General features: G+C 38.4%; 1 protein-coding gene and 1 non-coding gene across 2 annotated transcripts in view; one reads left to right on the top strand and one right to left on the bottom strand.

The window, feature by feature from the left end:
• The window catches only part of DCP2 (decapping mRNA 2), a gene marked incomplete in the record, with an annotated part of 579,459 nt that overhangs the window by 506,439 nt on the left and 45,520 nt on the right, over positions 1-27,500 (bottom strand).
• TRNAQ-UUG lies at positions 23,831-23,902 on the top strand. Its single transcript has one exon. It is a non-coding gene; the product is annotated as a tRNA-Gln (tRNA).

Here is a 27,500-nt window from a genome sequence, read left to right as displayed (position 1 = left end):
TACACCTTATATGTAGGCCTGGTATCCATGATTCATGTGTACATACACTGTATGGGGTCCTTGTGTTTTATTGGGGACTTCAACACTCTATAATTACATTTACAACTGACTTCTGGGCTTACTGCTTTACTCCAGTTCACATACTATGTTATGTAGTGGGTTAAAGCACATATGTCTGTACAGTGATTCCTTTCACAGGTTCAGTTTGGTTTTACTATAGTGAAGACTTGTTTGCCAATACCTCATTCTTCTGTGATGGCTTGATGGTTAATTACTGTGACTGTGGTGTATAGGGTCCTGGGTTTGAGACACATGCCTGTTTATTTTATTGATGGTCAGAACAAGGGCCGTTGGATACAGAGTGATTAAGGCACTTTTCAACATTTGTAAGTGGGTTTGCGTGAGGGTAAGCAATGCTAACCTCCGGTTACATATGCTTACACAGAGTTGGCTTTAGAATTGCTTACCTGTGTGCACATTGCTTACACCTGCGCAAAAGGGCTTAAACCCGCTTACTAGTACTTAAATATGCTTACTACTGCATATTGGTGCTTAACTTACTGGTGCTTTATTCATTATGACACTGACACCTCACATGTGCATTTACTGCAGTACTCCAGTTTATATATAAATGCACTACTCCAGTTTATATATATATATCTATATATATCTATATATATATATACATATATATATATATATACATATACACACACATATATATATATATATATATATATATATATATATATATATATATATATATATATATATATATATATATATATATATAGACACACACACACACACACACACACACACACACACACACACACACGTTATTTAGTGAGTTATGCAACAAAAATATTGGTCATAACGTGTTTTGCCATTGAAAATGGAATGTGCTGCAGTGGGACTCGAACTGTGAATGCCTGCTTGTAAGGCGAATGCTCCGCCCACTACACTATTGTAATGCTGCTTCATTTGCATACATCTTCCTTGTTATCCTCTTCAGCCATTTAAGCTGCATTAACCTTAGCTACGTGATGGGCACACCTGCGCACCTATGGTTAGCTTTAATCAGATTTTTTTTTTTTTTTTTTTAAACAGGTTTATTCATTTTATTTGTGTTTACTTGCTGTTGTACAACAAGGGGAATGTTGGTGGGGATATGCGGTCTCCGATGAGCGGTCTCGCTCATTTCTTGGGCCTTTATGCTGTTCTTCATTGCGGGGGCGTGTATATTCTGACAGCTCTGCTCTCAGACACGCTCCCCTGCACTCTTACACACTCCGTGTCACATTAGGAGCTCAGGCAGTGCACCTCATTAACATGCATGGCGCGCGCTGCCGTCCTGCTCCTAAACGGCCGCCTCCAAGCAGGACTAAGCTAGTCCTGCATGGAGGAATAACAAGTCCGGGGGTTAGTGTTGTAAGGTCCTGCACACTGACTAGTTAGCTTTTTGCAACAATGATGTGAAGGATTTGTATACGGTTATATCCCAGACATTAGGTATGGAATTGTTTTATGAATGTCTGTGTTACACGGGGCTTGATGACAGGGAGGCAAAGACTTTGCCTGATCAAATGGATATCGTTTTAACTAATAATGATGATTTTTAAAAAACAATTCTTTCACCAAAAGTGAGGTATACTAATGGGGGCAGCATGTGCATCTATATTTACTAATATTGTCATGGCACAGTGGAAAAATGTTTTATTTAATAGTCTGTTAAAATTTACTAAAATGGTGGATGGTACCTCTATTAATTATTTGGATGTGTTAGTTATGAAGGATTTTAAGTGTCAAACATTTACAGGAAGACAACATATTCCAATTCTTTGCTTCATTATACTAACTGCCATCCTAAACACCAAGAGAGCAACTGTTAAATTGCTAGATTGGGCAGGATGGATATCAGAGTGGGATACATTTATGGTGGAAGTGTGAGAAATGGGTTAACATGTTATAGAGGGTACCCCCTGGGCTTTGTTAGACTGCTTATGAGTGATGTCATCACAAAAAGAAAATGGGGGCATCTGTACCTTTGATTTTTGGTGTTGATACCCGTGGTGACGATTAAGTTAAGAATGAGGCTAATAAGTTTGAGAAAGCCATAGTTACAGTGTATTCTATCGATACCCTCTCGATTAACAAACTATGGTTTGTTTTCAGTGAACTATTTGTACAAAAAAGCAGGATTAAAACACCTACCCCTCCTAAAAAGAGAGCTTAAGGACTTGTTACAACAAGGAAAGGAATTATGGAATATTGACAAAAAAAAAAAAAAGGCATAATTTAATGTGGTTCTTGTGCCCAGCAAAAACAAAAACACACAATTAAATGTGATTCTTGTGCCCAGTGTCCCTTCATTCTTTGTGAATGAAAATATTAGTGTACAGGGGCATAAAGTCAATCTCATGGGTCATCTTAACTACAACTCGAGTGGGGTGGCTTATGTAGCCAAATGTTAACATTGCCCCTCATTTTATGTTGGCAAAACAGAGAGAAAATATGTATGAACATATACCAGATATTAGTATAAGGAAAATCACAAATGCATTATTTAAACATGTTTGTAAATATACAAACACACAATTTTTTATTTTTTGTGGTCAAGTAAGTAGAAAGAAACACAAGGGGTGCACCATGGAGAGATGTGTTGGAAAAGAGGGAATTGGGGTGGCAAGTTGACTTGAATGTATACAGATTTTCCTAGGCTCAAATGATACAATTTCTTTGACATGTATCTTGAAATTACAACCACTCATCTTCTAACTTTTATAATATTTTCATAATAAATTTATTCAGTTACTTTGCATTTTTTTACACTTTGGATTAAATCAAAGTGATTAGTTAACTTCTTAAATGGATTGTATTTCCTCTTGGCTGTAAAGTATCACTTGACTTTGAATGAGTTTATTTAAATATGTGTATGGTTGCTACATGTTTTTCTGAGTTCTGATGAAGTTCCTGTGTTCTTGGGAAAAAAGCTCTAAACCTTTTGGATTAAAAAAGGGAGTTGTTTGGCCAGAATGTACTAGACTCTGGGGTGTATTTTTGTTTTTAGCGTCTGATTTTTCACCCTGTGAATTTCTTTATTACACCTTGAGAGAAGACAAGGACATATTACCGCTACTGATATGAAAGCTCAAAATGGCCACTATCTGAACTTTGATAGGAAAGAAGCTACAACCTGAGCCAAACAACTCTGCTAGGAAATCCAAAACGGACGCCAAGGGGGGTAGAGAAGGGATCAAGTCCCACAACTTCTACCCACAAAACAAATCTCTTCCTTTTACTGGTATAGACTCTTCTAGTGGATTCCTTCTGAGAAGACAACATATGAAACACATTGCAAAACCTGGTCACCAAGGGAAATTATGAAATCATGCGGTCAACTTGAGGGACTGGAGATCAGGGGGAGGGGGGTCCAGCCCAGCTGGATCAGACAGGAAATCTGGAATACGATCCAACACCCAAGGGAAGTGTTTCAAAAGAGGCCATATGAAGGGAAACCACACCAGACAAGTCCAAAAGGGGGTGCTGAGGATCACTGAGGTTCTGCAATGGGGTGCTTTCTGAAGAAACTTCACTAATAGGGGAAGTTGAGGATAAGAGCAAAGGAGACCCACGGGCCAAGCAAATGTCAAGAGCATCACTGGGTGCCTGTTCCAGAGGGGGAACAAGGGCATAATAGCTGTCACACTAGATGTTGGACAGGGATGCAAACAGATTGCAACACAGAGTGCCTCAGAGTTAAAAATTTGAGCTGTCACTGTCGGATTTAGGGACCACCTATGGGGCAACAAAATGCTCCTGCCGATGCTGTCGAACAGACAGCTGTAATTTCTTGGGAGATGCATGTTGCCACCACAAACCACTGAGAGATCGCTCTTTGCTAAACACACATGACCTCCAGGCAAAGAGGGAAAAAAACATGTTTGCCATGTTTGCTGAGATACCAGATAACAGATGTTTTGTCTGTCTATACTGCAATCACACCGCTGGGGAGGACATCCTGGAAAGCCTGCAAAACTAGGAGGACTGCTCATCTCCAGAATATTGATGTGAATGTCAGCCTCTGCAGAAGACAAGGACTCAAACAGTCCCCCCTTTGAAATGCCCCCACCACCACCCCAGGAGGGAGAAATCCATGGAAACCATGGCTGAAGGAGAAGGAATTACAGCCTTCTGTTAACTCATCAAACAGAAATTTGAATTAGGCCAGATACACCTCTCTGGTTTAAACAGTATCTTTCCAACTGGTACTTTTGTTCAATTTCAGGACACCCTCTCTGCTTTCATCCTCTCCTTAAAGGAGTCCCTCAAGGCTCTATTGTGGCTCCCTTTCCCTTTTTAACATTTTCATTAATAAAACTACCATTTGACCTCTCTCACTTCTCTCAGTCTTATTTATGCTAAAGACATGGTCTTATTTCACTCGCACCTAACCACCTAGGACACACAACTATATATGGACTTCCTTTCCTAACCAAATGGATTAGCAAAAAGTTAATGCTGAACACTTCCAAAACAAAGTGATGCTGTTTGATACCTCCCCTAATCAGGGAAAAATATATTAAATAAATCTCTCAATCACTCCTTGTACATAACCATCTTGATAACCCTATTAAATCAAGGCATCTTCAAATACCTTGGAATGTGGCTTGATCTCGCACTGAACTTTCACCTTCATCTAGAACAAATACAGAAGAAATTTCCCTCCTATTTTGGTCATATAAAATGTTACCCTTTCTCACCAGACCACCCAAGAATGCAATAGGTTACAGCAACATTCACGAAAAACTCCACTGCCATCCAAACTATAAGCAACTCTATACTTTCATTACCTTCTCTTCTCGAAAGGAGCATCATTGTATCAAGCTTAATAAAGTCAATTCTGTTACCTGCCCAACAATATGACAACCTGCTTCTCAAATTACAACTCTGTAAGCTCCTCAAAGAACACTCCTGCCCTTCAACTGCCTCCAACCTCTTCAGACAACCTCACAGTTACCATCTTAAAGAATCTTAATTACTCTGGTCCACTTCTTCAATGTCCCATAACCAGACTGCTTCGCACTAACCATGCCTTCTCCATCCTTGGCCTCAAACTCTGAAAATTTCTACCTACAGATCTTAAAGACCTCATGTGGTAACCATCACTTTGTGCTCAAATTAAAGATATCATCAGAGTCTATTTGCAAATCCGTTCCCTCTGGACACATCCCCTAATCCTACACGCTCACCTTCACCAGTCAGGCACATTTGTCTTTCAATTTCCCCACACGAATATGTGACATCTCTTCTACAGTATATATATTGTATACAGTTAATTTGTGCATGTCCTTATTTTTGCTGTCTTTTATACATTGTGCTCTATCCCTTCACTATTAACTCTCATTTCTTTTCTTTACTTTTACCATCCCTTCCTACTGTCCTACTATGAGAGTAAAGAACAGGTTAAAATGGATTTCAGGGGATTTTATTCTGAAAATGTAAAATAAATATTCTCTCCATTTCAGTTTGCAGAGTGCACGTGGCAAAAACATATAGCTTGGCATTCATTATTAGGAGTCAGAAGTAAAATATTTTATCTTTTATAAACTATACAGTTTGTGAAATTTAATATCTACAAGCAGGTCAATATGAACTCTTGTAAGCAGCTGTCTCGTCAACAGGACATGCAAGATAAGAGCAAGGCTGAGGAGTTATCCTTTAGGAACAGAATGTTTGAAAATATGGAAAACAAACTGTCGGCAGACCGGCTTCAAAAGAAAGACTTATTATTCTGGCAAATAACTGCTGATACAAGCAGAAAAAAGACACTATAAAGATTGGGACTTTTTCTTTTGTATGAGACACATTGATTTTTCTATCCTTACAGATCTGATGCTGTAAGCTGAAGTACGGCTTTGTTATTTGTGTAGATCTTTCATTGTTAAACTAGATGTCTACTTCGTATGCAGAGTAAATGTCATAACAGCTGAACTGACTCCTTGTTTTCAATGAGTAAAGGTACAGACTACCTGAACAGTGTAGTTCAACTTTAAATTTTACAGTAGCGAGACCAGACCAGTCAAAACAACCAGTGAGGTGACCTGCAGAGGTGCCTCTCACAGTGCGACATTCCTACGAAGACTTTTTTTGAGGAGTTGATTCTTCTTTCTTAAAACTTTGTCCATTGACTGGAGGACAAACACTGCAGCACAGTACAGGGCAGTAGAGTAATTCTTCTTCAGACAGTTGGTGACATACGGAGAGCAGGTCGCACTATCGGACTTTGCTTCACCAGCATCTAGTGAAAGACAGCAGAGAAATCCTCCCACAACTGGTCTTCGGGTCAAGACTGGCCACCTTGTCCTGAACATCTGTGGTAAATATTTTCTTCTGTTTTTCTTTTATAAATGAATGCAATTCATGAAAATGCCAAGAAGTGCACTAAGTATTTCACTGTTGATGTATCTGAATCATAAATAGGTGTAACTATTTAAATACATAGCATAATCAGCATGTTAGAACCTGTAAGTCTTTACTACGCAAGGCAGAAGCATCACAGAATGTACAGAAATCTGTTATTTAAATGTTACTTTTTGCATGCCTTGTCATAAGCGTATTGTACAAAACCTGGAACACAACCAGGATAAAGTAATGCCTGAAGCACAGACAATGGTTCCTGTTTCTATATATCCTGTTGCAAAAGATTTATTAAACGGTGATGCAGATGTCAAAGTTTGTACTTTACAGTATGATTTGCAAGAAATTAAAGATTGGATTGCTAAAGTTAGCAACCAGCAAGATCTTGACCTCATGGGTCACTTTTAGACTTATTGTGATAAATAGAATGAGTCTGGTAAAATGCATACTGACACTGCTAAATGTACAAAGGAATTTTCACAGTTTTTAAAAGTCTCTCAGAAAGAAATTAGGACCTTTACACAAACTGTTATTGAACAAGGCAGTAAAGTTATTTGTATAATAAAAAGGTTAATAAATAAAATTGTCCGTTTGCAAAAAAATATGACAAGCAACTGGCTGACACACAGCATGACGTAATTGTTGCAAGGGTGGAGACTAACACATTACGAGCTCAATTAGAGGCACAGGAATCTGAGGCTGCTAGAGTAGCAGATTTAGCTAATCAAGATCTTTTAAGATTACAAGCCTTGTTAGAAAAATATCAATCTAAAGCACTACAAACTTTCACCAGTCCTGTCATAGCCTCAGCTGTTTTTTTTCTGCTGAAGTTTATCATCAGTCTAAGATGTTAAAAACTCTCCCTAAGTGGGATGAACAGAAGGGTATTGTTAATAACATGCTTAAATTTGAAGCTTGGGTTCTTAAACTGTAAACTGTAGGCACTGTATGAAACGATAACACTTTAGCGTTGCTTCTGAAATTTTATCCCTCAGCGTTTCATGGCTTATATACAGCAAAAGTGGCATAACACCACTGCACATTTCAAAATAGATAAGACCAGAGACGAGGTTCATGGTGAACTGACAAAGATTTAATAAACTTCTAAGACACAGTCAGAGCGAGTTCAAAACGTTCAGACAACATATGCAAACACTTTTTCAGAAGTGCATAAAAGCTTTAAAGTCAGCAGAACAGAATACTGACAAATATAATCTGGTTAGTAAAGAGTTAAAGCAACAGCAGTTAACTACGCTGATAAATAATTTACGACATACTATTCTACCTTTTCAAAAATAGTTAAGAGTACAACAGCACTAACTTTCATTCAGTTACAGCAAGGCACTTAAATAGTAATAACAAAACAGTTCTAGGGCATAAAAATCAAATGAGTGTAGTTAAACACAATGAACACATGACGTCACAAGACTGACATGCATGTATTTTCTTTTCACCTAAAATACAGCAAAAGGCACACAACAGCAAATGTAAATCATGTAAATATGTGTTTTAAGCATGTGTTAGTTAAGTCAATACCTCTTTTGTTTCTTACAATATTTTGTAAAAATAATCAAATCAAAAAGCAAATGTGTAAGACCCAAGTGTCACAGTCTAGGTAACAGCCAAAGGGCAAGCATACAGTCAATTCTCACAACATAAAGTAAATAAACAATACTGCAATAAAATGCTGTATATTACAGGGGGAAGGGTATGCTTTCAATTTTACACTAACTGTGTCTGAAACAAAAGAAAAGCATTTAGCTAAAGTGACACAGGTCCTTCAAACACTGCAGGAGGCAGGTTTTAAGGTTAAAAGTGAAAATGTACAATTCATGTCATGACATGCTTTCTAGCCAGAAAGAATTATCCTTTCTGGAGTGCGGACCAAAGGAAATTACGACTTTTTGTGATTTAAAGGCAGCATTGGCCAAGGCTACAAAATTAGTAGCTCCAAGTCTAACACGTCTTTGTGTTACAGGCAGCAGTTGGACCCAACACACACTGTGGCCTCAAGGCTCTAATGCTAGAATGGAAAATACTTTACTTTATGTCCCATTACATTCTTCAGTAGAAAGATAACATGTTGAGAGGGAATATCACCCATGCATTCAGCAACTTTTGGCCATTTACTGAGGTTTAAAACAAACTAAATACCCAACAGCTTTTTCCAAAGACATAGTGCAGACGCCACATTATACCATACAGGCTTTGGTAAATGACACTCAGTTAAATAAACTGATTAATGACATCAGTCAAGCAGTTTAGTGTCAAGCAAGTTACAATAAAGGCAGGAAATAAGTATTACTTATCTAACTTCAAGGAATATGGAGGAATTTTTTTTTCAGACAGTGCATATGTAGTTAATTCTCTGTGGCTGCATATGTCTACATGGGCAAGGGGAGGGTTTGTTGATAATATGAGCAAACCACTCAAGCATGTTTCTGTTTTACAGAATATTTAAAATTTGGTTCAAAGTCAGTCCCTTGTGGGCTGCTACAGTATCTTAAAGGTAAAAGCTCATCAAAAAGCTACAAATGAAATTTTTCAGTTAAATAACTATGCGGATCAGATGGCAAAAAAGGCAGCAAAAAAATGCAACTGTATCCTACAGAACACCATTTGGTGTACCAAATAAAACCAATGCAGTACATGCCATACAGACATTTTCAGCTCAGAATTTGCAGCATGATTTGCTGCAGATCCAAACTAAGTTTGGACTGCAAAGAGAGTTAGAAAAATGTACTCTTGTAGAAAAAAGTCCAGGGCAGTATTATGCAAAATAAAAGAACTTGGTATAATACTCTGCTAGGAGGCCTAGGCACAGGCATTAAGAGTCATTAATGCAGCTGACGTTAAAATTCTAACTAATCGTTTAAAAGTAGTGGGGGAAGATCTCTCTCAGATTGTACATTTACAAACATCTTGGAATCCAGAAATATGGAAAACACATTTGCACAATATAAATTATCAGCAGCAATTTTTAGACAATTATGATGCTATATGCAGCTACATCAGCTGAAATCTGATGGTACTATGACAATTTTTGTAAATTGGACAAAATGCACTATGCAATCTTTGTATGTGGAAATTCAAAAAAAAAATAATGTACAAATTGAACTAATGTTACAAAATGAAAATGTTTGGCGACAACTGTTTAACAAATGGATACAGATTGGATTAAACTATTTACTGAAGTAACATATTATACTCCACAGTACTGTATAGGGCAATTCTCACACTATAAGGTTACTGATACCACTGTTGTGTGTCATTTTACGGTATTACCTATGATAATTTCTTGTACCAGAAAGGTATGAGTATTGGTTACCACAATTTGAAGGTAATCATATAGATATGAGGGGAAAAATTTGTACACAGACTCAAAATGAACCATGATTATCGCAGCATTCTGTTAATTTATGCAAATGGACCATTATGCCTTCTTCTTTTCAAATGTTTATAGAAGTGGCTCCTCAGCATATTTGTCTGGTTACAGATCAAGATGTAGGTCATAATATAAAATTACATTTTGTGGGATGTTTATCACATGTTGATTTCCTTAAATACAACAATCAGAGCTATGCGTTTACTGAAACCACAGAAGTAAATACTTCCAAGAATTGGAGTTATGACTTAATACAGCTTTCCAACATATCCGTATCGTTGGATACTTTAAAAAACATAATGAACAATACTAAGATACTCTTGGGGAAAAAAATAAAAGTATTCTGTATTATGAAGCATTAAGCATCATTGCAAAAGATAAATTACTTAGCTTGGCTGAAGACCAAAAAAGATACTGCTCACAATTGGTGGGATATATTTACTGGTTGGTCAAAATCAGGAAACAAACCTGTTAAGTTGGTTGATACATCCTGTAGTAGTAGTGTTAGGCATTATAATCATATTAACTATCTGGAATTGCTATCTAAGTTGCCATTTGTGGAAAACGTATAGAATCCAACAAATTATTATGGTTAACCTACGTAAATTGGAAAAGGTTTCAATGTGTACAACTGAAGCCAAAAATGGACGGTCATTTTCCGTTTTTTAATTAAAGAGAGAATTGTGAGAGTAACGAACAGGTTAAAAATGGATTTCAGTGGATTTTATTCTGAAAATGTAAAATAAATATTCTACATTTCAGTTTGTAGAGTGCACCTGGCAAAAAAATATAGCTTGGCATTCAATGTTATTAGGAGTCAAAAGTAAAATATTTTATCTTTTATAAACTATGCAGTTTATGAAATTTAATATCTACAAGCAGGTCAAGACGAACTCTTGTATGCAGCTGTGTCTCGTCAACAGGACTTGCAAGATAAGAGCAAGGCCGAGGAGTTATCCTTCAGGAACAAAATGTTTGAAATATGGAAAACAATCTGCCAGCAGACCAGCTTCAAAAGAAAGACTTATTATTCTGGCAACTTCTCTAAACTGCTGACACAGGCAGAAAAGACACTATAAAGATTGGGACTTTTTTTTGTATGAGAGACTTTGATTTTTCTATCCTTACAGATCTGATGCTGTAAGCCGATGTACGGTTTTGTTATGTGTGTATATCTTTCATTGTTAAACTAGATGTCTACTTCGTATGCAGAGTAAATGTCGTAACAGCTGAACTGACTCCTTGTTTTCATTGAGTAAAGGTACAGACTACCTGAATAGTGTATTCATTGAGTAAAGGTACAGACTACCTGAATAGTGTAGTGCAACTTTAAAAGTTTACACTATGTACCGTGTACTTTATTACTAGTTATAGATGCATTGCAATCAGCACAACATTTTGTTTGTATTCATACTTCTTGTTAGCTTGCTTGTCTATTGTCATTTATATCTGTCTGAGCTGAGAGTGAAATGGGTCCATTTGGATAAGTGCTCTACCCCAGTTACCTAACTGAATAAACAGCTGCGAATTAGTGTGTTCCCAGGTTATACAAAGTATGAATGTCTTAGAAAAGCTAGGAATGATGGTGGTCTTCTTGTTAATAATACTATGGCCTCTGACATAGCTTTAAAGGACATTACAAATGACACACTGGTTGTAGATGTGAAAGGTATGACAAATAACAGTCCTCCTACAGGAGGAGAACATCACTGAACAAAATATCCAATAAAAACTATTTACTGTGTAAGTAAATGATTAGAATGTACATAATATGATTCTAAGTGAAGATCCAAATTACCCAAACAGACTGGCTTAATAAATTATACTAGTATCCTTACTTCTGATTATGAATTTTTAGATATCATTCTAGATCACTGTTTGCCACAGTTAATACAACCAACATGGAACAGCAATATTCTGGACATCACTAATAATGTTGAAACGTCTATGCCCCTTGGAACATCAGATCATAACTATGACTTCTGAAATGAAATACACAAGGACTATGCAATCTAGGTTTTATAAAAGGTATCATTTCAGTCCACTGAACTTTTTGGAGATCATTAGTAATCAGAGTGTGATGTGATTGCCTTGCAGACAATGCTGGAGTATTTCAAATTTGAAATTACTACACAGACCTTATAACAAGCAAAAACAAATGTTATCCTTTTTGGTAGAACAAGAGCATCATGACATGATACAAAATGAAAAACGGATATTTAGAAATTGAATAGTATCCAACAAGACCAAGTCTTCTCAAAAAAATGTGTAAACAGTTTGAGCGGAGTCTAAAACAGGAAAATATTAGATGCCTGACAGGTGATATTAATAAGAATTTACAAGTCTATTAATATGCTGCCTAACACAATCCTATACAAGTTATAATTCACCAAAGAAATTTAATATCTGTGGCACAAGTAACTGCAAATTTGTTTAATCAATACTTCAGTGGTATGATGAATTTTTCATTTAAGAAAGACTTTTGTAATTCCAATGAAAATCATATGCATGACCAAAACTAACTATGATGAACCAGGCTTAAATTAAAGTAAGAACAAATATGTCAATGGGACACAAAATGCATTCATTAAAACTCTGGGAATTTTGAGAAACACTGGTTCCTACACTGCACAAATTTTTTAAACTGTAGTTCCTGAATCAGAAAAGTAAAGTATCTTATATGACTCTTACACTAAAGAAATAAGTTGATTGTCAAAAATAATAAACCCATTAGTTTAACCACCTCGTTAGGTAAGGAGTTCCAAAAGGTGTATTATCCAAATTCTCTTAGACCCCATAAACTGTAAAAAATAAAACTAATCTAGGTCAACATCAACCCTAATGGACCTTAAAAAATTATATGACTAGCACACAACTGCTATCAATGAGGGCTTAACTCTTGGGAGCTGTGTTTTTGGATCTTGCCAAAGCATTTGATTCTCTGTCTCATTATGCAATATGCAACACTTTGGTTGGACATGAATATGATTAACTGGATTATGAATTGGTTAACGTCACAAAGACAATATGCGACTATTATGGGGGAAAGTCAAGAGTACTTACCTACAGGGTGTGAGGTACGCTCAGGAATATGTTTAGGCCAACTTTTGTTTAATTTGGTATTTTGCACTAGTCGTGTGAGCAATGTCTGTCAGTCCAATAAATGTGCTGACAGTTATACAAATGGCTTCATCTCATCTTCAAATGTACATTTCAATGACATAAATAAATTTCTAAACTAGTTATTCTTCTTCTTTCTTTTTTTTCTTTTTTATCGTTAGTAGGGGTCGCCACAACCGGATCACTCACATTGAAATGCAGTGAGTTTTATTTATATTGTGTGGTGCCTAGTTGCCAGCCCACACCGAACACCACACAGAAGGCACCTAACATAGCCACACCAGAGTGTCCAATCCACACATGCAAACCGAGGATGATGGGAAACGGCACCCGGAAAGAAACCCACGCCAGGAGGGAGGACATGCAGACAGGCAGGACAGAAGGCAACTCTCCGCGAGGAAGGCACCGAACCCGGCAGAACCGCTGTGAGCTTCTAAACTAGTTATTAACATGAGCAAATAATAATGGACTTAAATTTAGCATTGACAAGTGACAGTTTTTTTTAATAATTTTTTTCCAAAATAAAACTATTCTGCTTAATAAATTTATATTAATCAGTCATAAATTAGCCGCCATGGTGCAGCGGTTACCGCTGTCACCTCACAGCAAGAGGTTCTCCCGTTCGATTCTCGGCTGGAGCTCCTTCTGTGTGGAGTCTGCATGTCCTCCCTGCGGTCGAGTGACGTTAAAGACATGCAGGTAGGTGTGAATGGGCGTACCTTCGTTGAAGGTTGGGCTAGCAACTCGGCACTGTAAAAATCCACTGCCAATCATGAGCAGACCGGAGTTCTGCTGTGAAGACCCCTAACTGGGAAAAGCTGAAAGTCTTTAGTCATAAATGGGTATAAAGACTTTGGAATCATAGGGGATAGTAAACTTTCCTTTCAAACACACTTAGATGTCACTAGTGTCAAGAGTACTAAAAAATTTAGGTTTAAATGTTCAGCCTGCAGTCACTGAGAGATCACAGAAACACAGCAAGTGTTATTTGCAAAGATCTAGGTTATAGTAGACAGTGCAAGTACCCGAGTTTGTTCACCATGCATTAGACATTTTAAGGCAACCAAAGCATATGAAGCCTGAGTATTAATAAATCCTGAAAATTATGATAACTCAACTCACATGTATGGGGGTACTAATTTCCAAATCAAGCTTTCTAAAAGTTACTTATGTAGTACATACATTACTCATTTTATATTAAGCTGGAGTCATGAAAGGGACATGTTTTTGATGCTCACTTTACTAAGTCAGTGTTCACTGAACAGCCTCTGGGCCAATGAGAAGGAAGAAAAAAAAAAAAAAAAAAAAGAAAAAGGATGGTTGAGCAGGGAGGCGAGTCCCCCCTTCCTCAATCACTTTACTTATGTATGATAACCCTGCTATTGCCCCCCTAACCCAGACTCTACACATTATGTAACAGTACCACTATATAGAAAGTTTCTCTGGTTAATTTCTTAAAACACACCACAAACTACAAAAGGAAAGTATTATTTTCCCCTTCTGTAATTTTTTCTTATTTGATTTTTTTCAGTGAAGTGAAATTGAAGTTCATAATATCGACTGAGTAAATACATAGGATTCTACAATTCCATATTTACTAATACACTCTCTTAAAATTAGTATACAATGATAATTAGAGAAACAGACATGATGAATACAGAGAATGCATATATAGGGGTAGTACACAACATAAGCGAGCAAGAAAGCTGCAAAAACAGTGTATATAGATGTAGCACTAGAACAGATTTTACATTATAATTAACATTTCCCACACTTAACAGCACCACCACCAAAACAGCTGATGACCAAATCATCTCAGAAAACAAGTCTACCCTTAACCCTAACCTAAAATTCTCCCCCATACCCACCAGCACAATAAAAAAAAAACTTTTACTTAACCTAACACCCTGTACTCTGGCCCCTAACAATCTACCCCCACACTTCCTGCAGCTAGCAGCAAATTCTATAGCTCATCCCATCAGCATACTCATTAACACATCAATTAAAGAATCCCTTGTCCCAGACATCTGGAAAAAAGCATTCATTCTACCCTTACACAAAGGTGGCACCAACACAGACACCACAAACTTTCGACCCATAGCAATTCTCTCACCCCTCTCTAATACTGGAAAAATGCATCCATGCCCAACTCCTCAACCACCTGCATGAAAATCAAATTTTATCACCCACTCAGCATGGTTTCAGACCAGGACACAGCACCACTACCGCCTGCCTATCCTTCCTTGATACAGTTAACCGGGCACGGGATTCTGGTAAAATAATTGCTTCACTTTTCCTTGACCTCTCCAAGGCTTTTGATACCATTTCCCATACTATCCTCCTCTCTAAACTATCCAACCTCCACATTTCTCCCCCTACCCTACAATGGTTCAACAGCTCTCTGTTCAACAGGCAGCAATCCACCAAATTACAACAATCTTACTCTCCCTTCCTCAAAACTTCCACACGGGTACCCCAAGTCTCCATACTTGGTCCTCACTTATTTAGCATCTTTATTAACAACTTTCACACCACTCTCCCACAATGCTCAGTAATCCAATATGCTGATGACTCTACAATAATATGCACTGTAAATTCCAACTCTGAACTCCAGCAAATTACCCAGAATGCCCTCACATCTACTGAATCTTGGATGCTTAACAATCATCTTGCCCTAAATCCAAAAAAAAACTAAACTAGTAATTGTTACTCCTAGGAAAACCACTCCATTTGATAAAAAAAACTCTTCACTATACAAGCCCAAGACAATACCACTATAGAAGTTGTCCCACACACTAAATAACTAGGCATTATTATAGATGAAAACCTTAACTTTGTCCTACACACAAACAATAACATAAAAAACACACACCAAAAGCTTGGTATGCTCTACAGACACCAACACTTTCTTAGCCTCTCTACTAGACAAACTCTTGCAACTACCTTTTTATTACCCTCTCTCCTTTAAGGTGCCCTTCTCCTCACTAATATCCAAAATTCTACAAAATCCAAACTTGCTATGTGTTACAACAGAATAGCAAAATTTGCTACCAAGGCCAAATTCTCATCCCACCACTGTAAGTCACTGAAACAATTAGGATGGCTGGAACTCCCCCACCATCTCTCAATCACCCAACTATTGTGCACAAAATAATCTACAGACCCACACACTGTCCTGCTCTCTCAACTCTACTTGCCAAATACCATCTCAGCAGGCATCTAAGATCTGAAAATCATCTACTTCTAAAAGTAGATAAGCCCACCTTACCTGCTGGTCAACTTCTCTATTCCTTCACCGTCATCAAACTATGGAACTCACTTCCACCTTCTATATGAAAAGTACAGTTGCGTATACTTACAATGAATGTAGATGTTCGAGAGTATTCACTGTTGCAGTCATTACATTTGCGTTATCTGCCTGCAGGTAGCCCCTCAGTCGGCCTGATTAAAGTCTTACGTCCTGCATCGGTTGCTGTCCCTTCTTCCATGACGTCAGGTCGTCAGGGGTATAAAACATGCAGCCGATGCCATTACATCAGTATTTCTTGCCCCAGATGTCAGGTGCCCCCTAATGGGTAGCAATCAACTATAAAAATACAATGATATACCTCCCAACAAAAAAGCAAATATACCAAAAAGCTTTAAAGCCTAGTAAAGGAAAGTAGAGGTATAGCTAAAAGAAGTTAGGAAGCTGGAGGGAGGGTAACCAGGACTGCAACAGTGAATACACTCGAACATCTACATTTATGGTACGTGTACACAACTGTACTAGGTTCTTCGTGTTTCACTGTTGCAGTCATTACATTTGGGTAGATTCCCAAAGCTATGGTTGGGAGGAGGAAATTAGATAGCATTAGGACCAGCTAAAAGGCCCTGCAAGACTGCAGTGGCAAAGCCAGCTCTGGATTTAGAGAAAATTGGCAAAATGATAATGCTTGGTGAAAGTATGTACAGAACTCCAGGTAGCAGCTTCTAGGATGTCCCTGGTAGGGACTCCTCTGAGAAAGGCTGTACAGGTAGATTCAGATCCCCTATGGGATAGGTTTTGCATGGTGCTTACAACAGAAATGAATGCAATGGCCTATCCATTTAGAAATTGTTTGCTTTGAAATAGCCTTCCCCTCTGCCCCTGCAGCAAATGCCACCAGCAGTTGTTCAGATTTCCTTTGAGGTTTGGTCCTGTCCAAGTAGAATCTGAGTTGTCTGTGCACATCTAAAGAATGCCGTATCCGTTCCCCTTTGTTCTGTGGATTGGGAAAGAAGGTTGGCAAATGAATGGACTGATTAAGAGCCACACTGGATACCACCTTGGACATGAAAGATGGATTGGCTCTGAGGGACACCCTGTCCACATGAAAGATGATGAAAGGCTCCACTGCCATAAGGGCCTGCAATTCAGATACCCTTCTTGCTGAAGTGATTGCTAAAAGGAAAGCTGTTTTCCAAGAAATAAATTTTAAGTTTGCAGTAGCGGCTGGCTCGAAAGGAGGTAGAACAAGTTTCTCCAAAACAAAGTTAAAGGTTCCAGGCTGGGGTTGGAGCTCTCCTGGGTGGTCTCAAATATTTTGCCCCTCTGAGGAACTGCTTGAACAGTGAATGAGAGAAGAGGGGAGGTTCTGTGTTATAATGAGCTGAAATGGCTGAGGCATGATTTTTGATGGAGGAAAAAGACAGGCCCTTGTGAAGCATCTCAGTTAAGTATTGTAAAACACTGGTGCACCAGAGAAACGGACCAAAGAAATAACGTAAAATAATTTATTCAACGTTTTCATCCAGTAGACTTCATCAAAATAAAAATGTCTGCAAGACAAGCATATATACAATTGCTGTAAATTGACAACCAATTAACAACTCAATTATTAAATTAATCTAGAAGAATTAGAACCATTTAAAATCATAAAATTATATTTTCTAAATGCACATAAATTAACAATAAACTTTTATAACTTCAATTAACTGTCAGCAAAAAACATTTAATATTAATCATATCAGTGGAAAATAAAAATTTCAAACATTGTATTCAATGCAGCATTGTGCCGAAGGGACTTGGGTTCTTTAAAGTCCCTAATGGTGTTTTTAAGGAAGATCCGTTCTTTCAAGAACTTGTCAAGTTTTTTTAACGCTGCAGGTTTGGACTTTCTCAAAACTATTAACCAAAAGAAATAAAGATTCTATAGCAGCATTAAAATCTAACTTGGAAGAGATTGATAAGAACATAAAACAGCAATTAAATAATGAACAAGGCGATAATGACAACTATCACAAAGTGTTTGACACAGTAGAAAAATATGAAAAACTGGTTATAGACAGACAAATCAGTAAAATAGAAAGAGATCTTAAAGACTACAAAGCTGGGACTGCCTATTTCATCAATGCAGAGTTTAAGGAACGTAAATCGGATATATCATCTTTTCAAAAGAGCACTTTCAGTTCAGAAGTTAATGCAACTGGCCCTTTAATTACAGGTGATAAAGGGGCTGTAAATGCAGAACGACGTTCTGAAGTCACGCATGAGCAGCCGAGGAAGCCTAGCGGCAATATGGGAACTAACGAATCCAATAGTTCCTCGGGACAACAGGGAGCGGGTTCCATTAAAAAAACTCCAGGGTGAGATCCAACAGGACACAATCAAAACGGAATCGAAGCAGGGCCGTTTTCGTAGTTCTGGCTCCGATTTTTCCAGTGAGTTCTGAAAACAAATTGTACAATTTAACTGACATTGTTTTAATGGACACACAAGAACGTGTTTTAAAGCTGGGTTTGAATTATGTACCTAGTAAATGAGCAGCTGTGGCCAACACTTTGTTAGAACTGAAAAAGTATATTAGGAAGCTTAATTTGAGGTATATAATACCCGCGGTTGTGGCGCTGCGGTAGTGTTGTCACCTCACAGTAAGACGCTGTCCGGTTCGATTCTCAGCTAGAGCGTCTTCTGCGTGGAGACATGCGAGAATGGGCATACCTTTGTTGAAGGTTGTGCGTCAGGGCTGGTAACTCGGCATGTAAAAATTAACTACCAATCATTAGCGGACCGGAGTTGTGCTGTGGCGACCCCTAACCGGGAAAAGCCGACAGATGCAACAATTTGAGGTACATAATGAAAGATTTTAAAGTGAATGTAGCGAATCATTTACATAAACCATCAGCATACAATCCTTGTTTGCATTCAACGTTAAAAGTGTTTGATAGCTTTTGTGAGAGGGACATCGGGTCCATTTTAAATAATGGACCGAAACAAAAGTTTTTCAATTTAACTAAAGTAGAAAGGAGAGTTTTTGTTGAACTTAGAAATGATCATGAACTGCGCTTTATGAAGGCAGATAAAGGGGGTGGGCTGGTTATTATGCAGATCACAGATTATAATAGGGCTATGGACATTTTTTTAAGTAATGAAAGAGAATACTGTGACGTAACTTAGGACATCACTGAGAGAAGTTATAAGTATATACAATTTTGTTTGTATGATTATTTAATGAATGGAGGAGATTTGTCTATGGACTTATATAATTTTCTCCTAGTTAACAACCCAAAGTGGGTATACTATTCGGTATACCCAAGATTCACAAAAATATAGCCAACCCACCCTTTCGACCGATACTGTCAGCCTCAGGAAGTTCCACCGAAGCTATTTCTTTGTATTTGGATTCGGTCTTAAATCCGTTGGTTCAAAGTTTGCCTTCTTTCATTAAAGATTCTTGGTCTTTTCTTGATCTTATAAGAGATTTTTCTAACACTACTGATTCATTAAATTTAGCTATTGGTGAGCTAAACATGCTAACAGTGGATGTAACTTCTTTATACACTTCCATTCTCCAAACAGAAGGTGTAGAATTTGTAGGTCATTTTTTTAAATAACTACACCACCTGGAGTGATTCCACAATAAAATTACATCTAGGTTTGTTAGAGTTGTTATTAGAAAACAACTATTTTATTTTTAATAAAAATTACTACAAACAATTAAAGGGAGTAGCTATGGGGGCTACAGTAGAGCCGGCCTTTGCTGAATTGGTTATGGGATGGTGGGAAAAAGACATCCTACCAACTCTTAATTTTTCCTAAGGTCATATTTTACTGCAGATTTATTGATGATCTTTTTTCATCATGAAAGGTGCTGGTATTTCGTCAAGCACTTTTTTGGAAGAAATTAATGCCAGTTGCAGTTTTTTGAATTTTACCATAGGTGATACATGAAATAGTGTATGTTTTCTGGACGTAGAACTTAATTGGAATGAAAAAGACAAGTTCTCCAGTAAAATTTATAGGAAGAAAACATATGTAAATAATTATTTACATTTTCAAAGTAACCATCCGAAGTTTATGAAAATAAACATTCCAAAGGGTCAATACATAAGAGCTTCAAGAATGGTTAGCAATGAGACTGACTTTAGAGACAGCCTTTATTACTAAGTTGTTCATTAATAGAGGATATCCTAATAAATTATTAGATGATTTAGCTTCCAAAATTAAGACCAGAAAAGAATATGATTTTCCACCTATCCTAGTCAAAGGATTAATTGCTAACAAATCACAACCTCCTGAGAAGGCTTGTGAGACTTTACCTAGATGTGCCATAGAGATGTCTGTAGATAGTGAAGATATTACGCTTGTGATGCAAAGTAATTGGAAAATAATACAGGTAATAATGATCTTAATGTAGTGTTGGGTGATGCACCTAAGTTTGTTTATAAGAAAAATCTAACCATTAAAAATATGCTTCAGCAAGCAGAAACTTTAATATTACCTCCAGTTACACATAAAACCAAAGGGATGTTTAAATGTTACAGCTGTAGTGCCTGTAGGTACATTCTGGAGGGACCTTATATTAACTTAGAACACTATCACAAAACTAGAAGTACTGATGGCAGATACAATTGCTTGACTAATAATATTGTGTATGTTGCTTTATGTTCAGGCTGTTCCACTTATTATGTAGGAATGACTACAAGAAGCCTTAGCAAACACATAAAGGAAAACTGTTATGCTATAAGGACTAGAGATGTAAATAATGCTCTCTATAGGCATTCAGTTAAGTGCAGATCATACAAAAAATTTACTTTTTCGATTTTAGAACATGTTAAAAGTGATCTAAGAGGAGGTAGTATGAAAAATAAAGTGGAAAGGAAGGAAACTATGTGGCAGTTATGGTTAGGAGCTGGTGTTCACCCTGGCCTGAATGATATGATTAATATTAAATGTCTTTTGGCTGACAGTTAATTGAAGTTATAGAAGTTTATTGTTAATATATGTGCATTTAGAAATAAAATTTTATAAGATTTTAAATGGTTCTAATTCTTCTAGATTAATTAAAGAATTTAATAACCGAGTTGTTAATTGGTTGTCAATTTACAGCAATTGTATTGTCTTGCAGACATTTTTATTCTGATGGAAGTCTACTGGACGAAAACACTGAATCAATTATTTTACGTTATTTCTTTGGTCCGTTTCTCTGGTGCACCAGTGTTTTTTTGGTTGAGTTTGGTTTCACTGGTTTTTGGGTTTTTATTTAGTTTAAATATTGTAAAATCTGAGGTAAATTGGGCGCTGCTGTTCTCATTCCTTGAGACTGGTTCCAGACACAGAATCTTTTCCATTTTTCAGCATAAGATTCTCTAGTACTAGGCCTTCTTGCCTTTAAAATGATATCCATCACAGGTTTACTGAGGGATGGTACAGGAGAGATTAGGTAATTAGCCAGGCTGCTAGGTTCAGTGTTAGAAGCTGAGGGTGCAGAATCTGGTTCTCCTGCTGAGACAACAAGGAAGGAGTCTGAGGCAGGTTCCATGGGGATAACTGTGACACACTGCGCAGGAGGGGGTACCAGTGTTGGCGTGGCCAGTCTGGAGCAATCAAAATCATCCTTGGTTTGTCCTGTTTGATTTTTAGTAGTACTTTGGAGAGCAGAGGCAGAGGGGGGAAGGCATAGACTGATAGGTAGCATCCACTTTCCAAGCTTGTTTGTGGGGAGTCCTTGTGCAAAATTTGTCCAATTGGTAGTTCTGTGGAGAAGCAAACAGGTCTATATCTGGGATCCCCCATTTGCTTAACATATTGAAAATCCTTGGTTCCAGTTTCCACTCATGTGGGTCCATGACGTTTCTGCTTAGTCAGTCTGCCAGTGTATTTAATTTTCCTGGCAGGAATTGAGCTTGTAGGTGCACTTGGTAGCTCAAGGCTGTGTTCCACAATACCAGGGCTAGTCTGTAGAGGGGGTAAGAATGTGTACCCCTCTGCTTGTTTATGTACCACATAACAGTGATGTTGTCCGTCTACCATTAGTTGTCCTGGAAGAATGTGGTACTTGAAGGCTGTCAGAGCATTCTGTACAGCTAACATTTCTTTTTGATTGACATGCAGGTGCATATGACTTGGGTTCCATTTGCCCTGAATGCACTTCCCTGCCAGGTGAGCCTGATGCGTCTGTTAGGGTTTGGGCGGCAGGGGGTGGTGTGAAAGGTAGTCCCTTGTTTTGCTGGCAGGCCTCTGCCCACCAAAAGAACTCTAGGCGTAGGCAAGGTAGGATAGGAATCATTGCTTCTAGATCCTGAGAATGTTGACACCATAGGCTTTTTAGATACCACTGTAGTTTCCTCATATGCAGTCTTGCATATGGAATTAGAAGAATGCAGGAGGCCATAAACCCCAAGGCATGCAGTATTTGTCTTGCAGATAGCAGGGTTTTTATGGCCACTTGTTTGAAGTAGGTTGTCAAATGAATTTGTTTCTCTGGCGTGAGGTAGGCCATCTGGGAAGTTGTACTCAAGCTTGCTCCCAGGAATATAATTTGTTGACAGGGTACCAGGTGGGATTTCTTTTTGTTTATGGTGTGCCCCAGACAAGTTAGAACCCTTTGGACAAAGGCCAGATGATTCAAAAGTATGTCTTGGCTTTCTGCCTGAATTAGACAATCGTCCAGGTATGGGTATATCTGAATATTTCTTTGCCTGCAAAATGCAATAACTGGAGCTAGGCACTTTGTGAATACCCTGGGCGCAGTAGATAAGCCAAAGGGCAGTGCAGAGAACTGACAGTGCGTGTAGCATGCTTTGAAGCGTATGTATCTTCTGCAAGATTCCCTGATTGAGATGTGCAGGTATGCTTCTTTTAAATCTAGTGTTGTCAACCAGGCATCTTTGCCTAGTATAGGAAGTAGTTGGTGAAGAGTCAACATCTTGAATTTTGGAATATCCAAAAAGGTGTTTAGAGTAGACGGGTCCAGGATAGGACGCCATGAATTGTCTTTTCTGGGTACCAGGAAAAGTCTAGAGTATAAACCTTGTCCCTTTTCCTCTTCTGGTACCAGCTGAATAGCCCCCATGCTTAAGAGAGACAGTACTTGTTTTTGGGCCTCTGCCCACTGATTTGGGGGAAGGTCCGGCCACCCGCTTGGTGTTGGCAACGTGTGGAAGTGAAATCTGTATCCCTGGGACACTACATTTAAAACCAATTTGTCCTAGGTAATGAGTTCCCAAGTTCTATGCATGAAGAGCAACCCCCCCCCCCCCAAAGGGGCAGTCAGTTGATAAGTACTTGGAAATTTTAAAAGGAAGTCATTGAGACAGTTTACCATAGGGGGGAGTCTTATTACTACCAGATTTGGAAGTGGAGGCCCCCCCACTGCTTAGTCCTGTGTGTCCCCTGGGACTGAAACCTGGGGGTTTTGTTGTGTCTGGGTTTGGCTTGAGAAGACCTGGAAGGGGCTGGAAAGGACCAATTCTTAGAGGAATAGTGCCTACTAAATCCAGGAGGTTGAACTTGTAAGAAATATTTAACAGTTTGCATAGATTTAGCTTTATCTTCCATCTTTTTAAGAACTTCCTCAGCCTTGTTGCCAAACAGGCGGCCCTGATTTAAGGGAGCATCCAACAATTAAGTTTTAACATGATCAGGCAAAGATTGCCCGAGTTGCTTCCATGGTGTAATGGTTAGCACTCTGGACTTTGAATCCAGTGATCTGAGTTCAAATCTCAGTAGAAGCTCTTGATTGTTCCTTAAGCCAAGCATGCCTTCTGAGCACAGACACAGTAACAGCGGCCCTGCAAGAGGCCTCTAATTAATCAAAACCACACTGCAAAGTATGTTTTCCAACTTGTTCAACAGAATGCATTAAATCCTGTAATTCTTTATTTTCCACACAGTCAGGAATCAACATCATTTTCTGTTTAAGCAATCCATTAACATGTTGCTGATACTTTAACATGAAACTGGCAGTTTAAAGCCCTAATGGCCAAAGGTGCAGAAGTGTAGACCTTCTTACTCCATCTATCTAGCGCACTAGAGTCTCTATCAGAAGAGGTAGGATTTTTAGCAGTAGAAGCCTTAATGCCCTTGGACCCCTGTGAAATAGTCTCTGGATCTGCAATAGGATTTCTAAAAATGAACTTGTGTGACTCAGGGACTCTGTAGTATCTGCCTGGTTTTCTGAGAGCAGGAGGCAAGGAATCAGGGGCCGAACTAGATTCGGAAAAAGCATCAACAATGTCTAGTACAGGAGTAATAGCTAAAGGCCTATGCTGAGGTAGGAGTAAGAAATCCCTAAGCCTCTTTTTTGAATCAGAAAAATCCTGGCTTTCTCAGTAGTAATGCTCCCTTAGAGTATGTAGGGTTTCCCCAAAAGAAAAATCTTCTGGAGGTGAAACAGAGGGAATGGAGTCCTCTGCATCAGAATCCTCATAAGTAGGTAAGGGCAAATCCAGATCATCAGAAGAATCAGAAAAAACAGAATCCTGGTCAGAAGATTCATAAACCACTTCATTCCTAGGCCTCTTAGAAAGGGGGGTTGGCTACCCCTGATTAGAGTTATTAGATCTTCAGCCATTCTTATCATTAGTTTTTTGGACATAGAGGCCTGAGCATGTGGCCTGAGCGTCAGGTTTTTAGGCATGGTTCGAGATTTAGGCCTAAGAGAAGAAGGAGGCGTTGGTTTTTAGGCATGGTTCGAGATTTAGGCCTAAGAGAAGAAGGAGGCGTTGGTTTAATATGCAAGTCCATAGGCCTGAATACACCCTCAAGAAGTCGGGTGCCTGCACAGCGGCTCCGGACCCATCCAAGGTAGAGACATCCGCGGGTTCCATAGTTGAAGCATCTCGCGGCATACCGGACTCTGAATGGGTCTCAGTAGAGGCCTGCGAATCAGAAGTAGCAGGTATCAGGGGCTGCGAAAGCGCCCAAGTACCAGCGAACTGGCGACTGGCTTAGGATAAGCGTCGTTGGCAGTTTTGGACCTCGGCGGCCTGTCTCTGTCTTTATCTTTGCGTTTTTTCGAAATCACAGTAGTCAGATGGCCAACAGTCGACATTTCTGGATAATTAAACCAAGAACCGAAATATTTAGAAGCGAAAATGTCCCGACACCGGATAGTGCACTGATTAAATAAAGCATAAAACCGACAGCAAGGTATGTCATGGTCAGGCCCTAGGCAAGGAATACAGTACGAATTAAAATCTTTATGAGGTATTTGCTTTCCACAAGTAATGCAATTATTAACTTTACTGACATCGGAAAGGAGCAAGAAAAAATTTCCCCAACGGGGTACTTAGCTTTAGTTGAAGACTTCGGTTCTGAAACTCGAAAATGAAAATTTCAGGAGTCGGCCAACCGGCACTTGCGAACTGCTTCTGCTTCGGGCACCGCACGGCAAGAAAGACTGATGTAATGGCATCGGCTGCAGGTTTTATACCCCTGATGACCTGACGTCATGGAAGAAGGGACAGCAACCGACGCAGGACCTAAGACTTTGTTAATCAGGCCGACTGAGGGCTACCTGCAAGCAGATAACCCAAATGTAATGACTGCAACAGTGAAACACGAAGAACATCACATCACAGGCAGCACAACCACCTTCAAACAAATACTGAAAAATCACCTCAACTCTTCCTGGCTATGTTCCTGCTCCATTACCTAACCTCTTCACTCTCCTTATATGATTACTAAACTCCTATGTCTTTTGCTACTAGTGACGGATGATCCTTTCTCCATATTTATTTTATCTGCACTTGTTGATACTGGTACAATAACACTGATTAATGCATCTGTTTTTACCACTCTGATTGAATTAATTGAATTCTGCTTTAATGTATATTTTCGGTATATATTACTGTAATCAAACAAACCAGACTCCTGCTTTTATGTACATATTCTGTTTATGTTACTATGTACATATTCTGTTTATGTTACTATATTTACTATCTGTAACACTGTTTCTACTTCTGTACTAATTGTTTATATTTTTCTGTATCTCGGGAGCTTTTCTCCCCGGGCCTCCACTGAAAATGGGCTCTTTTAGGCCCAGTGGACTTTCCCAGTAAACAAATGCAATAAAATAAATAGATAAATTTAATATACTCAAAAGGAGCTGTTTTAAATCAGTTGAAAAGCTAAGATTTTGTAAATGTAGTTAGTGTTAAGTACCTCAATATTTTTCAGGTATAGATTTGGTAGTTTATTGTTTTTTTTCTGAGATCAGATATTGGGGAACAGATTTACACAATTTAGCTACATATAATAAAATGAAAGAATCTCCACAGTGGTTATTTAAAATTGTTATGATTGTGTGATTTTGAGATCCAAGCTGTCCAAGTGACTTGAATCTGCACAGACTAAACTGCTGGGCATTCATTTGGTTTACACTAGGTATGACTAATGTAGGACTAATGTTAATTTGCAAGAAAGTTAGGGAGCACTGGAAATCTAGCCATTGCATCTGCTGCAGTGTTGTGCATGGGTATGACTTACTTACTAGGTTTGCAAAAAATTAGTAATTTTTGTTGCAGGACATTTCTAGGTTATTTAAATAGATATCATGATGATGCAGACAAAATGTCAGGGAGTTACTGTGTGAGTGAAGGAGTAAGTGTGCATGTCCCCTTTGCTTAAAAATAGGCAAATTAAGGCTTCTAAACTTTTAGACATTTTTCAACTTTTCATTTTACTAGCATCCTTTTCACAATGCAGTAATGATCAACAACTCAAATCATAAAAAGCAAACAAATGTATTCAAAAGGGATTCACTTTATATCCTCGAAATACTGAAATGTCGAAATTCAGTATTTCGAGGCTATAAAGTCGAAACCTTAAAACAACAAAAACTCAGAAGCGCGAATTTTAAAATCTCGCACACCGGAGATTTTGAATTTCACACTTCTACCACACACACACACACACACACACACACACACATGCTCTCTACTACATAAAAGCAGGGGGGGGAAGCCACCCTGCACCCCCCTACTTAAATATTCTAACTCCGAGGTTGCACTACATGCAAACGCACAGAAAACAACACCACACAAGCTACATTCTCCTCGCACACACACATCACAGCAAAAAAACACACTAACACACTACAGCCTCTACCCAAAACCCTTAACACATACACACTTACCCGAATCCATAACCACAGCGAAACCTCAGAAGTGCGATATTCAAAACCTCCGGTATTCGAGGTTTTGAATTTCATGCTTCTGAGGTTTCGCTCTTTTCAGGATTCCACTTTATGGGCTCGAAATACTGAATTTTGATATTTCAGTATTTCGAGCTTCTCAAGTGAATCCATTCAAAAGCCAGTAAAAATAGACA

The sequence above is a fragment of the Protopterus annectens genome, chromosome 2.part2, assembly GCF_019279795.1.
Source record: "Protopterus annectens isolate FY-2018-M chromosome 2.part2, PAN1.0, whole genome shotgun sequence".
NCBI classification, from domain to species: Eukaryota; Metazoa; Chordata; order Ceratodontiformes; family Protopteridae; genus Protopterus; species Protopterus annectens.
Note: the sequence above shows the minus strand (reverse complement) of the source record. Positions and strands in the feature narration are given on the sequence as shown.